Here is a 12,870-nt window from a genome sequence, read left to right as displayed (position 1 = left end):
ATGGTGCTGGACAAACTGGAAATCCATATGTAGTCAAATGAAATTCACCCCCTCTCTCTTAAAACTGAACTGAAAGCATATCAAAGACCTTAGAAGTAGACCAGAAACCCTGCATCTACCAGAAGAACATGTAGGCCTACACTCTAACATCAAGGCTCAGGAACTGAATTCCTTAAGTACACTCCTAAACTTCAAGAAATAAAATCAAACATCCACAAATGGGATGGCATCAACCTGAAAAGTGTTAAAATTGATGAGCAATCATCCTGGATAAAAAGCTGTATTGCATACCAGAAGATGGTGAGATAGTGGAAAGCTGCATTACCTTGTCTCATGAGCACAGCAGCAGGAATATAGACACCTACTGAGGTTGAAGAAAAAGGAATTTCACAAAATATAATAGCGTACATTCAATTGGACTAGGGAATCAGAAATTTGACTACAAAAACAAAAAATAAGAATATATAGACGCCAACTCACCTGCCACATGGGTACCGAAAGCACCAAAGATTCCCCACAAAGGGAGGGGAGAACAGAGAGAAACACAGATTTAGTACAGAAAAACCTGAAATCAGAAAAGCTGCCTGAACTTGGTTGATTTAGAGGTTGCAGTATTTAAAATCTTAGCAATTAGAGAAATGTAAATCAAAACTACGCTGAGAATTCACTCACCCCACTCAGAATTGTAAATATTAAAAATAAAAGCAACAGTAAATGACGGCAAGGATGTGGGGAAAGAGATTCACTTAATACATTGCTGGTGGAATTGCAAATTGGTGCAACCATTCTGGAAAGCAGTGTGGAGCTTTTTTACAAAACTTGGAATGGAACCGCTATTTGACCCCATTATCCCACTCCTCACTTTATACCCAAACAACTTAAAATCAGCATACCGCAGTGACATAGCCACTTCAATATTTAATAGCAGCTCAATTCACAATAGTCAAGCTATGGAACCAACTTAGGTGCCTTACATCAGATGAATAGATAAAGAATTTGGTACACTTAGAAAATGGAATACTACTCAGCCATAACAAAGAATGAAATTATATCATTCACCAGTAAATGGATGGAACTGGAGACTATCATGCTTTGTGAAATAAGGCAGTCCCAAAACCCAAAGGCAGAATGTGGATGCTAACTCACAACAAGAGAGTGAAAGATTAGAGGTTCATTGGACTAGACAAAGGGGAATGAAGAGAAGGGGGAACATGTAATAGGAAAGACAGGAGAATGAATAAGACACATCTTTCCTATCTTCATGTATGAATATACAAACAATGAAGTTCTTCGTCATGTACAACCACAATAATGGGGGATCCTATTTTGAACAAGTTATACTTATTCTATGTATGTATAATATGCCAAAATATGCTATTATGTAAACATAATAATATTTTTAAAAAGAATTTTCAATAAAAATACTGTATTCCTAGATTTGGGGTTGTAGCTCAGTGGCGGAGCACTTGCCTAGCATGTGTGAGGCACTGATTGGATCCTCAGCACCACATAAAAATAAATAAAGTAAAAGTATTAAACAAAAATAGCTCTGCCAAAAGTAAAATACTGTATTCCTAAATATATATTGTAATTCCCACCACTTCAAGTTGGGATGTTAATATATTAGCCTACATAGTTGTCTCCTACTATCTAATTCTTGAAGTAGTTTTCTATTTCAGTTTGTTTTTTATTATTGGTACCACTGTTAAATACAAAACACCAGACAATAAGTAATGCTGCAGAGCTCTAGTAACAAAACAGCATGACATTGTCACAAAAATAGACCCAAAGACCAATAGGACAGAGTAGAAGACAGAGACAAATCCAATACTTAGAGCCCTCTGGTACTTAACAAAGGTGCAAAAATATACATTGGAGAAATGAGCCTTTTTAATAAATGGTTCTGGGACAACAGGATAATAACTATGTAGAAAAATAACACTAAAACCTTATTTCTCACCCTGCACAAAACTCAAATGAAAATGGACCAAACACTTAGGAATTAGACCAGAAACCTTACAACTGTTAGAAAAGAATGTAGTGCCAACATTCTACATATAATTGCTGGCACCAGCTTCCTCAAATGTACATGAACTGAAACTATGAATAAATAAGTGGGACGCCATCAAACTATAAAACTTCTTCCCAGCAAAGGAAAGAAAGAAGAGTGTGAAGAGAGAGCCTACAGAATGGGAAAAATATCTTGGCCAGCTACTCATCTGATAAGGGATTAATACCCCAAATATATAAGTAACTCAAAGCACTTCATACAAAAATATCCCAAATAACCCAACCAATCAATGGGCAATAGAAAAAATGAAATAGAAACTTCTTAACAAAACAAAATTACAAATAGCCAAATAGATGAGAAAAGGTTCAACATCACTACCAATTAGGGAAAGCAAATGAAAGCAATACTAAAATTTTATCTGACTCCAGAATTGCAATGTTCAAGAATATACATTAAAAAATGCAGGCAAGGTTGTGGGGAAAATGTAAACTTGTATATTGTTAATGGGACTGCAGACTAGTACAAGTCCAGAAACCACTATAGAGATTCATCAAAAAACTAGAGATGTAAACATCCTATGAGGATCTGCCCACTCCTTGGTATTTTGCCAAAACTTGTAAAATCAGCATACTACAGTGATAGCTACCTCAATGTTTATAGCAGCACATTTTACAATAGCTAAATGATGGAATCACCTTAATAGATTAATAAATTTTATAATTCTGACGCATATATATGATATGTGTGTAAACACATACACACACACACATAAACACTGGGGTTCTTCAAAGGCATAAAAGAAAATGAAATAATGGCATTTACAGGTAAATGGATAGCAATGAGAATATCATGCTGCGTGAAATAAGCCAAACACAAAAACTCAAAGTTGAATGCTTACTCTCATGCAGAAACTAGAGTAAAACAAAGGAAATGGGGAGGGCAGGATAGGATATCATACAGATAAAGGAAAGAGCAGTAATGGAGAAGATTCAAAGGCAGAGTGCAGAGATGGTAAGGGGAGTCAATGCAGATGATTGTTTTGTTGTTGTTATAGATGAACACAATATATTTATATATATATATATTTTAACCTGGTGCTTAGGGTTGATCAAAGGGACTCAGGCATTTGAGGCAAGTGTTCTCGACTAAGCCACAACCCCAGAATGAATTCTTAAAAAGTTGTTATGTGGACATATAAATATACCACAGGGACTCCACCTTTATGCATAGGTAGAAAGAAGCAATGAAATATAAATTAATAGATGAGCAAAAAAGATGTCTAGTAGAGTAGATGAAAGAGATTTGGGAAATGTTAGGGGGAATGGGAGAAAAAAAAGAGAGGGAAGGGGGGCATCATGAACTGAAGTCAAATTGCATGTGTGTATGATTTTGTCCGAATGAACCCACTACTATGTATAACTACACAGTTCTAATTTTAAAAAAGAAATATAGGTAAGAAAATCATTATGAAACCTAAAAAGGCAAAAACAAATTTCTGTGGAAGTTTGGCTATAGGTGGGAGACACATACTGGCCCGGAGTCTGTGTTTCCCAATGTCATTTATAGTAGGACAGGTTTTACTATATTTTTATATTTTACATGACCCAACTGACAAAGGGGGCACTGAGACATTAACAGACAAGCTGGGTTTACAGGGCTTAGAGACCTAATCAGGTGCTTGGCCTTTTAGTTGGCCTTCCTTCCACCTCACTAGGCTCCATCTCAGTATCACAGACCTTCCACACTCTCTAGAATGGCTTCCTTTTCTTCACCTAGGGGGGGACCTCAGTATGTGGCACAATGCTCCTGTCCCTAAGGAAACCAGGGCTGTGGAAAGGTGCTGGGTGGCAGGCACATTTATTCTACGTGGTACACATCCACTTGTGCCCCAGTCTCTTGCCTGCCTGTTCAGATAAGCATGTTCACCAGATTTCTCTGGCTCTCTTCCATATCCAGCCTCTATCTTGCCTCCCTAGTTTTCATTTGAGTGTTAACAGAGGCCCCACTCCCCAGCCTCTTGACACAACATTCCACTCTGTGTCTTCTGTTTTGTCTTTTGGGGGATACCAATTAATTCACCCTCTCCAATAACCTGCATGGCCATATCCTCAATCACTTCTGCTCAGGTTTCTCTAAGTCTGAGCCTTGAAATTCTCATGCCAGATATTCTTGGGTCATGTTAATCCTTATTTTCTCTGGTTTCACTGAATACTCAATTTTCAGATAATGACCTGAAGTGTCAGATGAAAGTGGACAATTTCATGGACTTTTTATTGTGGCCTGTATTAAGATATATCTGTAAACTGCTAAGCACAGTACCCAGCTGGCAGGAACTGCTCAGCATACATTAGGTTGCTGCCTTGCCCTTTTGGAGCTGCCATGGTGGGTGTGGTGTTGAGTCTCCTCTTCACTTTCTCCTGACAGGGCTTCCCTGTCACTGCTTTCCCATGTACCAGCTGAGATGCAGCAGCATGGCTCAGGCCCTGCTCTTCCTCTTGTTCCCAGCTTCCAGAGGCCTGAACTGGAACCTGGCAGTGACTCACTCTCCTTTTACCAGGAACTTCTTTTATTGATAGTTTACATTTTGATCTACTTTTGTAATACAGAGAATTTGAACCCAAGTTCTTCTGTGTGTGCCAGACCTGCCACACTCTAAAGAGTGGTTTCTTTTTCTTCATTCTATCACTGAACTGCACCCTAGCCCTTGATAAATATTTTAACATATACATATTTCACATATATGCCTATGTATGTGTATTTTATATATGTATGTGATTTTGTGCATATTTACGTTTCACTACAAGGCATTGTACTAGAAAAGAAAATTATACTCAAAGTTGGTTTATGAAATTGTACCTAAGAAGTCTTTACTGGAAGTTACATTCATGTGGAATATCCAGACATCAAACATTTTTTTTCTAAATAATAGAAACATATCAATCTGTTGACTTTTGCTTTTCTATGTGACATATGTAGGCTAATGATATGAGAGGGAAGTCCTGGCACCTTAGATCTTGTGTGGTGAAGGCTATACTGTGCATGATTTGGGGTGCAGGCTGTTTGTGATGTCCTTGAGACTGGTTGCTTTTACTCCCTAGATTCAGGTATTTCCTCTGTATTTGGGGTGTTGGCATGGATTTTCTAACTCTGGTCCTCCACAGCTCTCCTTTCTCTTCTCCTGGTTCAGATTACTGTCATTGTCACCAGGACAAATGGTATAAATATGACAACTAAAGGGCTTGGACACAATGAAGGAAAATTATTAATGCAAATAACTGTTGGTCCTCTGTAAGTGTGTCATGTGAATTTAGAAAATTTTCTGTGTGCGACATCCTTTTTCCTCACAGAGAAAGCATCATCCATGTTCCTTGAGTCTTCTGTGGCTGCCTTTCTTCTCATTCTTCTTCTTGCCACAGTTGTCCTATTGTTCTGTTTGGGTCATTGCCCTGTACACATTCTTATTCAATTGCCTGTGCCTTTTCTATACAGAAAACTTTCATGTTTGTAATATTTTCCTGAATAGCCCACTTGTCAATGAAATCGAATTATTTTTCTGGAAAGTTTATCATTATGTAATGATGTAAGAAAGATTATAAAAATAAAGAAACCAAAAGGTGTCTATGGGCTTGACCCACCCTGCATTTCTGAAGGCTGCCTTTCTTGAACCTGGGCTCTTTCACTGTCTCTGCACTGGTGAGAACTGAGGATATTTTCATGAATAACAGCAGATCTTTATTATTGTGGCTTTCTTTTTCAGAGCTGGATTCAAATGATCCTTCAGGAATGAAGAACTCTCTGAAGCTAGAGTGTGATACTAAGGATGGCTCCTTCGCCAACAATCATGGCTGCCACATCATAGGCCACATCGATGACTATACTGCTCTCAGAGAGCAGATTGGGGAGGGGAAACAGCTGGTTGAAAAAATCCAGTCTCTCCTGAGGCCCACATGCAACTTCCTGGGCCTTGAAGCTCAGGGCTCAGAGGTAGTCACACCTGCAGCTCCTGCGTTCACCCTTTCTTTGTGCCCTTCGTCCTTAATTCTAGTTTCTTCTCCCCTATTTATTTTTGTGGCCTGCATCTCCCAATGACAGAGAAAGCATCTTCCAATTATTCTAGCCAAGCCCTTGCTTCCCTATCTCCTGATTCATTCTATGTTCTACTCTGTGGTATAGGAAGCCAACTAGATATTCTGCCTCAGAGCCACAGAGATGTGTGTGCAGTGTTGCCACCATCCTCAGTAAAGTATTTGCTAAGAGTTGATGCCCATATGATGTTGAAATCTGCACTGTCCCATGGTTTCTTTTCTGTTACACTCATGCTGACCCATGTGGATTAAAATCAGTCAGATGGACAGGTACAAAGGGATTAGCATCCATAAAGGCCTTGTGTGTGGAAAGAGTAAGAACCTGGCAAGGGGAGGGAGGCAATCTGCAAATGCTTCTCAGAGTACATCTCTTTTGAGAGACAACAAGGGCCAATGGCTGTGCTGTCTCAGCCACCAGAGACCCATGGATGTATAGACAGAGCCTTGCATCCAGGTAACCCCCACTTCAGGGCAGGATACACACCCCTATTTATAAATCAACTAATGGGCCACAGGCCCAATGTGAGAAGTCACCTCTGTGCCTCTCGTTCACTGGTGCAGAGGGGTCTTTTATTGCATGCGAGGAAGGTAAAAGGTCTGTAGAGGACATGACATGGGAATGAGCTGTGACAGCCTTATATAGGGTGTCCAGGTGAGGAGTCATTCCAGGTAAAAGGAGCCACACTTCAGTCCTGGGACCTCAAAGGGATGAGCCAGGGTTTCCAGGTTCAAGCAGCCCATGCTTTGTGCCTCATGATAAAGGAAGCTTGAGTCTTATGCAGGGCTGCAATGTCCTGAGCCCTGAGATGTCTCAACTTCAGTGATGTCCATGGCTCCCTCCCACCTTTCCACAGGCCCCAGGCAGCAAATGTTTCCATGAGCTAAGAAGCAGTGCTCATGCCCTGCAGCACACCCTGGAGGAGTCAGCCTCGCTCCTGACCATGTTCTGGAGAGCAGCTTTACCAAGCTTCCAGGGCCCTGGGCTGCCTGGCAAAGTGGTAAGGGGCCAGGGTTGTCTTCTGGTTTAAGCCCTGCTCTTCTGACCCAGGAGATTCTGTATTCTCAGTTCGAGGGCTTTCTGAGGGTCAGGAGCTACATAGGTTGTTAGAATGTGCTGGATCTTAATGTAGCATCCTGGAGGGAGACCCCTGGTGATCTTTTCATTGAAGCTCTGATTACCTTACTTTGTCCTCACACCCCAAAACCCAAGATAATAATTCAAAGAGAAGAAAAGGAAATGGAGAAGCACAGACATAGATGCCCTGGTAATCTATAAATCTCTGCTTCCAATAAATCTGAAGTTTGAGCTGAAATTCAGGGGCCTTTGAAGCTTCCCCATTCCTCAGGGCTTCTTGGTCAAAAGATCAAAGGAAGTCACTGTGATCCTGCAGCTTCTTTCAGTCATGCTCCTAGAATCCCAACACACCTTTTATCTCTGTTCCAATCTGGGGAAAAGGTAGAGCCCCTAAAGAATTGTCCTGCTTTGGTTGGGTAGTCTCTGGATCCCCTCACTATTTTTTATTTCCATATTAATGTAACTGGTATATGTGGGGAAAAAACTATGCTAATCACAAGGAAGCACTTTGCCATCTTCAGGTTCGTACAGACATTTTGAAATGTGAACACTGTCATCTCTGTGTCCCAGACATAGTATCTCTGAAATTCCAAGTCCTTCATGGATGGGAGAAGGGTGAGAAAGCTTCTTCAAGGACTGATTTGGAGGTCTTGTTCACATTTGGGAGTTGCTGTGGGTCTGGAGTCAGGGTCTCCTTGATCCTTGATGGGGGCTTTCAGGTTCTAAACATTCCTATCTGTTGCCTTTCTCTCAACTGTTCTGAAGTGAGGGATTGAGAAGTTATAATGAAGGGAACTCAGTCTGGAAGTGCTGAGAAGATTATAGAGTTCTGCTTCTGATTGGTAGGAACCACAAAGAACTGGATACATTCGGTCTCCAAACTGTTGTCTGAGATCTTGTCCTTCTTCTCCAGGATGAATCAATGGAAAGGGAGCTCCTGGATCTGCGAGCCCAAGTATCCAAACAGGAAAAGCTCCTTGAGAGCACAGCTGAGCGTCTGAAGACTGCTAACCAGCAGAAGGAGAACATGGAGAACTTCATTGTCAGCCAGCGTAGGTTCCCCTGAGCTGTGGAGCAGCAGAGGAAAGGGCTGGTCTTGCAGATGTCCCACTTGTGCTGCAGATAAACAGTGACCACAGAGGCACTGGAATGTTGGAAGGGGAGAGTCTTAGGCACTGGAATGTTGGGAGGGGAGAGTCTGATGCACTGGGCCCAACCCTTCTGTGACATGAGCAATTTTGGTTGCAGAGGGAGAGAGGGGACAAAGGGGTCAGCAATAGGCCATGATTGAGGGGTGAGAAGAAAATGCTCTAGAAAAATGCATGCCCAGCAAGTAGGGCCCAGCTGGAAATTCCTTCTTTCTGGGGCTCTTTTCTTCTTTCAGTGACCAGGACACATGATGTTTTGAAGAAGGCAAGGACTAACTTGGAGCTAAAGCAACGATTGCATCTTACACAGTCACAGAGCCTGCTTCAAATACATCACCATCTGATATCAGATCTGTAAGTGACCCTGACCTCCTTTACCTTAGGAGATATCTGGTCCACCGCACAGGTCTTATCTCTTGGATAGCCTCCTCTTAAGATTCCATCCCTTCACCCTCCTGCCCGCTCACCTCCCTACCCTGTTATTATTCTCCTCTCGTCACCATCTCTCCCCTTTAGCCCAATTTTCTCTCCTTGATGTCAGTCAAGCAAGGAGTCAGAGAAATGCAGTTCAGTTGGTCCTTGAGGGAAGAAACTTTCAAAGTCTCTCTGTGAATTAGTTGTCTACCAAGAGATCTTGAGGCCATATGTTCCTTCTGGACTTTCCTGAACTACTTTATTAAAAACCAAATAAGGCATAACTTATAAATTGACTTTAGTGCACAAAATTAGGTTAAGAACAGCATTTTATTTTAACACCTCATTTTCTTTAAAAAACATGAAGGAAGATCCACTTGGTCTCCTGGATATAAAAGAAAAAACTGATAATGTAAAAAAGATGTATGAAAGATGATATGTCATGAGCTTTTGTAATGTTTTGAACAACCAATAAAAAAAATAAAAGAAAAAGAAAAAAGACACTTTAAGGGAAAAGTTTTAAAATATATATATAGCAGATATTCTCTACATTTACTTAAATGCTGTGCTAATAATTCCCTAGAAATCCTATTAAGAGAAACTTTATGTGTAACTGATTGTTTTAAATATGAGAAATTAAACCTTTAAACTTATATGGTAAACATCAGAGCAGTTGAGCCTTCTGGGAATGTTCCTAAGTTGTACCCTGAGAGCCTTGACACCCACAGTGTGATCAAGCATGGGATGTATATTAACTAGCTCTTGTTTTCTAATTCCCTTTGGTTCTTCTCTGAGGATTGCTTTCTTTCCTGAGCCTCTTATCAGAACACTTAGAGGATTGGCTCTGTACAGCCTCTTCCTATCCCTGCCAAGTTAACCCACAGCCTCCAGTTCCTGCTGGTTCCCTCCAGTGTGCAGCCCACCCTCTTTTGTTCCAAATTTCTGGTCTCTAACTCCAGGCTTAATGTTAACTGGTTGTATGCCTTTGGCTGGCCCCTTTGCCTCTGTGAGCTACTACCCTTCATCTGTTAAAGGTGGACCTAGACTTAGATCATCTCTGAGGTCCCAGCCAATTTGACTTCTCCTTAAGAAAAATGAGACACACACTTAACAGGGGAACTTGCCCCAATATGTCCTCTTCAGTACAGGCTGTTTCTACATGAGCGTGTTTCATGCTTCATCCTTCTTTCCCTGGAATATGACAAGGCCTTTATTTTTCTTCAGACCACATAACATGTAGTATGAACTGGGTAATAAAAGGACAGTAGTAGGATCTGACCATGTGACATGCAGTAGGGCTATGGCTGGGGCACCAGGGATTTGGGTGCACAGGGAAGCTTATCCTCTAAGCTGGAACCTGGAATCTCCTCCAGACCCAGTGCATCCCCTTGACTCATTCTTTTTACCACCTCCCACCATGTTTATGCCTTCCTGCATGCTTTGCCCTAATTCCAGTTTCTGGGCATCATAAGTGGGGTCTAACAGTTCCATCTGAACAGGATTCTTTTGTTTACTTGCAGGTGATATCCTTAAGGGTCCTTCTGTGTGCTCCAGCATTGAGACTCTTGCCTTCCAGGAGCCACAAAAGAAGCAAAGCTACCACAGATCCCTTAAACACGAGGAAGCCTAGGCCTAACCCCCTCACCACATCTGAACAACTGTCTATCTGCTAAGGAGCACCTGGGCCCTATTCCTTCAAATCTGGTGCAGGTCTGAAGAGGTGATCAGAAATGTCTCCTACTTGGGTAGGCAGAAAGACAGAATGACTTCCTGGCAGTGATGGAACACCAGTAGTCAAATACCACCAGGCCTCTCACTAGACAAAGTGCACCTAAGAATGCATGCTAAACCTCGAGACACTGCTTCTGAACAGCCTCAGTGACACAGCACCTGTCACAACACAGTTCTCACCTCAGCAGCTCTCCTCAGACAATCAACTCTGGGGAAATTGTTGCCTCCTACAAAAGGGTCATATGGTTCCAATGTAGAGCTCCTTGGCAGTTCTAGAAGCACCCTAGTGAGCAGCAGGGCCCTGCTGGACAGTGTCAGTGAGACTCAGCTGGCACCTTTCACAGATCCACACCTGACCAGGTAGCTCCTCTAGGCCAAGCCAGGCTGGACTTTGCACTGCACCTTCAGGTCTGACCACTTTGAGTCCATGTGAGGAAGGAAATTGATGACTTGCTAAGAGGCACTCTCATTTATAGCCTAGCACAATCTGCTTCCTTTATTCACTTATTCTCCAAATTTTACTGCCCCCACTCCTCCACATTAAGTATGCTGCACCATTTTGCTAATCTAACTTCCCTCAGGGAATATGAGACTGATGTCCACACCAAGCCTATGCAAAGTCTTGCATATGGCAGCCTCTACTTGTTTCTTAGTGGTGTGGACCAAGCCCCAATTGTACTGAAGCCTCCTTTGTGTCTTCAGAGTACTCCTAGGACCTGAGTAGGTATGCGTAAATGTAAGATAGAGGTTTATTTATGTTGCTGTAGCCAAACGTTGAAGACCGACATCACTCATGGCAGGCAGGGTGAAACTGTAACAGTCTTTTGGTGGCTCTTTTTTTTTCTTTTAAAGCAAAGTTTGTATAAATAGTTTCTTTTTTTTTTTTGTCTTTGTTTCCCATTTCTACACCAGTCCCTAGAATAAGTGTTAAGAATAGAAAATAAAATAAGCCAAACCCAAAAAACCAAAGACTGAATGTTTTTGCTGATAAGCAGATGCTGATCCATAAAGTGGGGTGGGGGGAATGAAGGAACTTTGGATTGGACAGAGGGGAGGGAGGTAAAGGGAGGGGTGTGGAGGTGTGAAGGATGGTGGAATGAGAGGGACTTTAATACCCTATATACATTTGTGACTGCACTACTGGTGTTGACTCTGCACCACGTTCAGCCAGAGGAAGTGATCCATTTGTGTACAATACTGTCATGTATAATTAATTAGAATAAATTTAAAAATTAAAATTAAAAAATGATAAAAATCTTTAAAAGAATAGAAAATAAAACTGTCATGAAGAAATTTATTGGCTAATTCTGAGGTCTAAGTTTAAAAAAGTGACAATTTTTCCTCTTTGCCATTTTTCAAGAATTTCTAAGATAAACAAGTGATTCTTAAACTTGATGTGCCTTTACAGTTTCACAGGGAAGGACATATTTTGCTGTTTGTTCTGCAGCATTAAAACTCAGGAGTCAGTATGGCAATGGAGAATTGGTTTCTTTCCATCCTGGGTTTGAGCAAGATAGAGAAGAACATTTTCTTTGACAAGTCTTCATCTTTGATGACTGTGAGGCATGGAAAGCTTTTATAAAAGCAGGACAAAGTGTGGGGGAAAGGCAGGCAATGCCCATGTGTGTATTTAGCTAGACTATTAATCAGGAACCTGTCTCAAAGTGTGTGTTCCCCTTTGCAGTGCCCAAGAGGGCCAGGCAGTCCATCAACCTCCATCATCAGTTTAAAGATCAAAATTAAAAAAGAATTTGAAGATTTTCATTTCAAAGGGGGTCTGTTTCACAGTCGGCTATGGGGATTGTGGTAGAGACTCCCTGGGCTGCAGTATAAAGCACTTTAGTGGTTATGGGACTCTAATCAAGGATCTGCCTCTTTATGTAAGTATCCCAGGTGATAGTGATGCAGACACAGTTTAACAAACTGATGATTCTGATACAGTTGGGCCTCAGATGACAGTTTAACATACATTGTGCATGTCATTGAGTCACAATACATTTATTTAAGAACCTTAATTGATAATGATCATTTCATAAATTTTGGAATAAAAAATTTTTCAAATAATCCTTCAGGAAATTTTTGTGTTCTTTCTCCTTGCAGAATTAAAATAAAGCTATTAGTCTATAGTTATTTCCTAGAAATAGTTAAAAATTAACAAAATGACAGAACAAAAACTTATAATCATTATCACAAAACCATCACCATTACCAGCAGCAACAACAGAAAACCTTCAATAGACCTCCCTGTGTAGAGACATGGCCACTCCCTTGGGAAGATATGAAGTCAACCTGTGCTTTACACTTGAGTGTTTTAAGTATTTGCATGAATGATTTTTGCTTTGAAATACAGAGGAATTTGCTGGCAGATTTATCTGAATGGTTGGAAACTCCTCAGATCCATTACTGA

Source organism: Urocitellus parryii, chromosome 11 (assembly GCF_045843805.1).
Source record: "Urocitellus parryii isolate mUroPar1 chromosome 11, mUroPar1.hap1, whole genome shotgun sequence".
Lineage (NCBI taxonomy): Eukaryota > Metazoa > Chordata > Mammalia > Rodentia > Sciuridae > Urocitellus > Urocitellus parryii.
Note: the sequence above shows the minus strand (reverse complement) of the source record.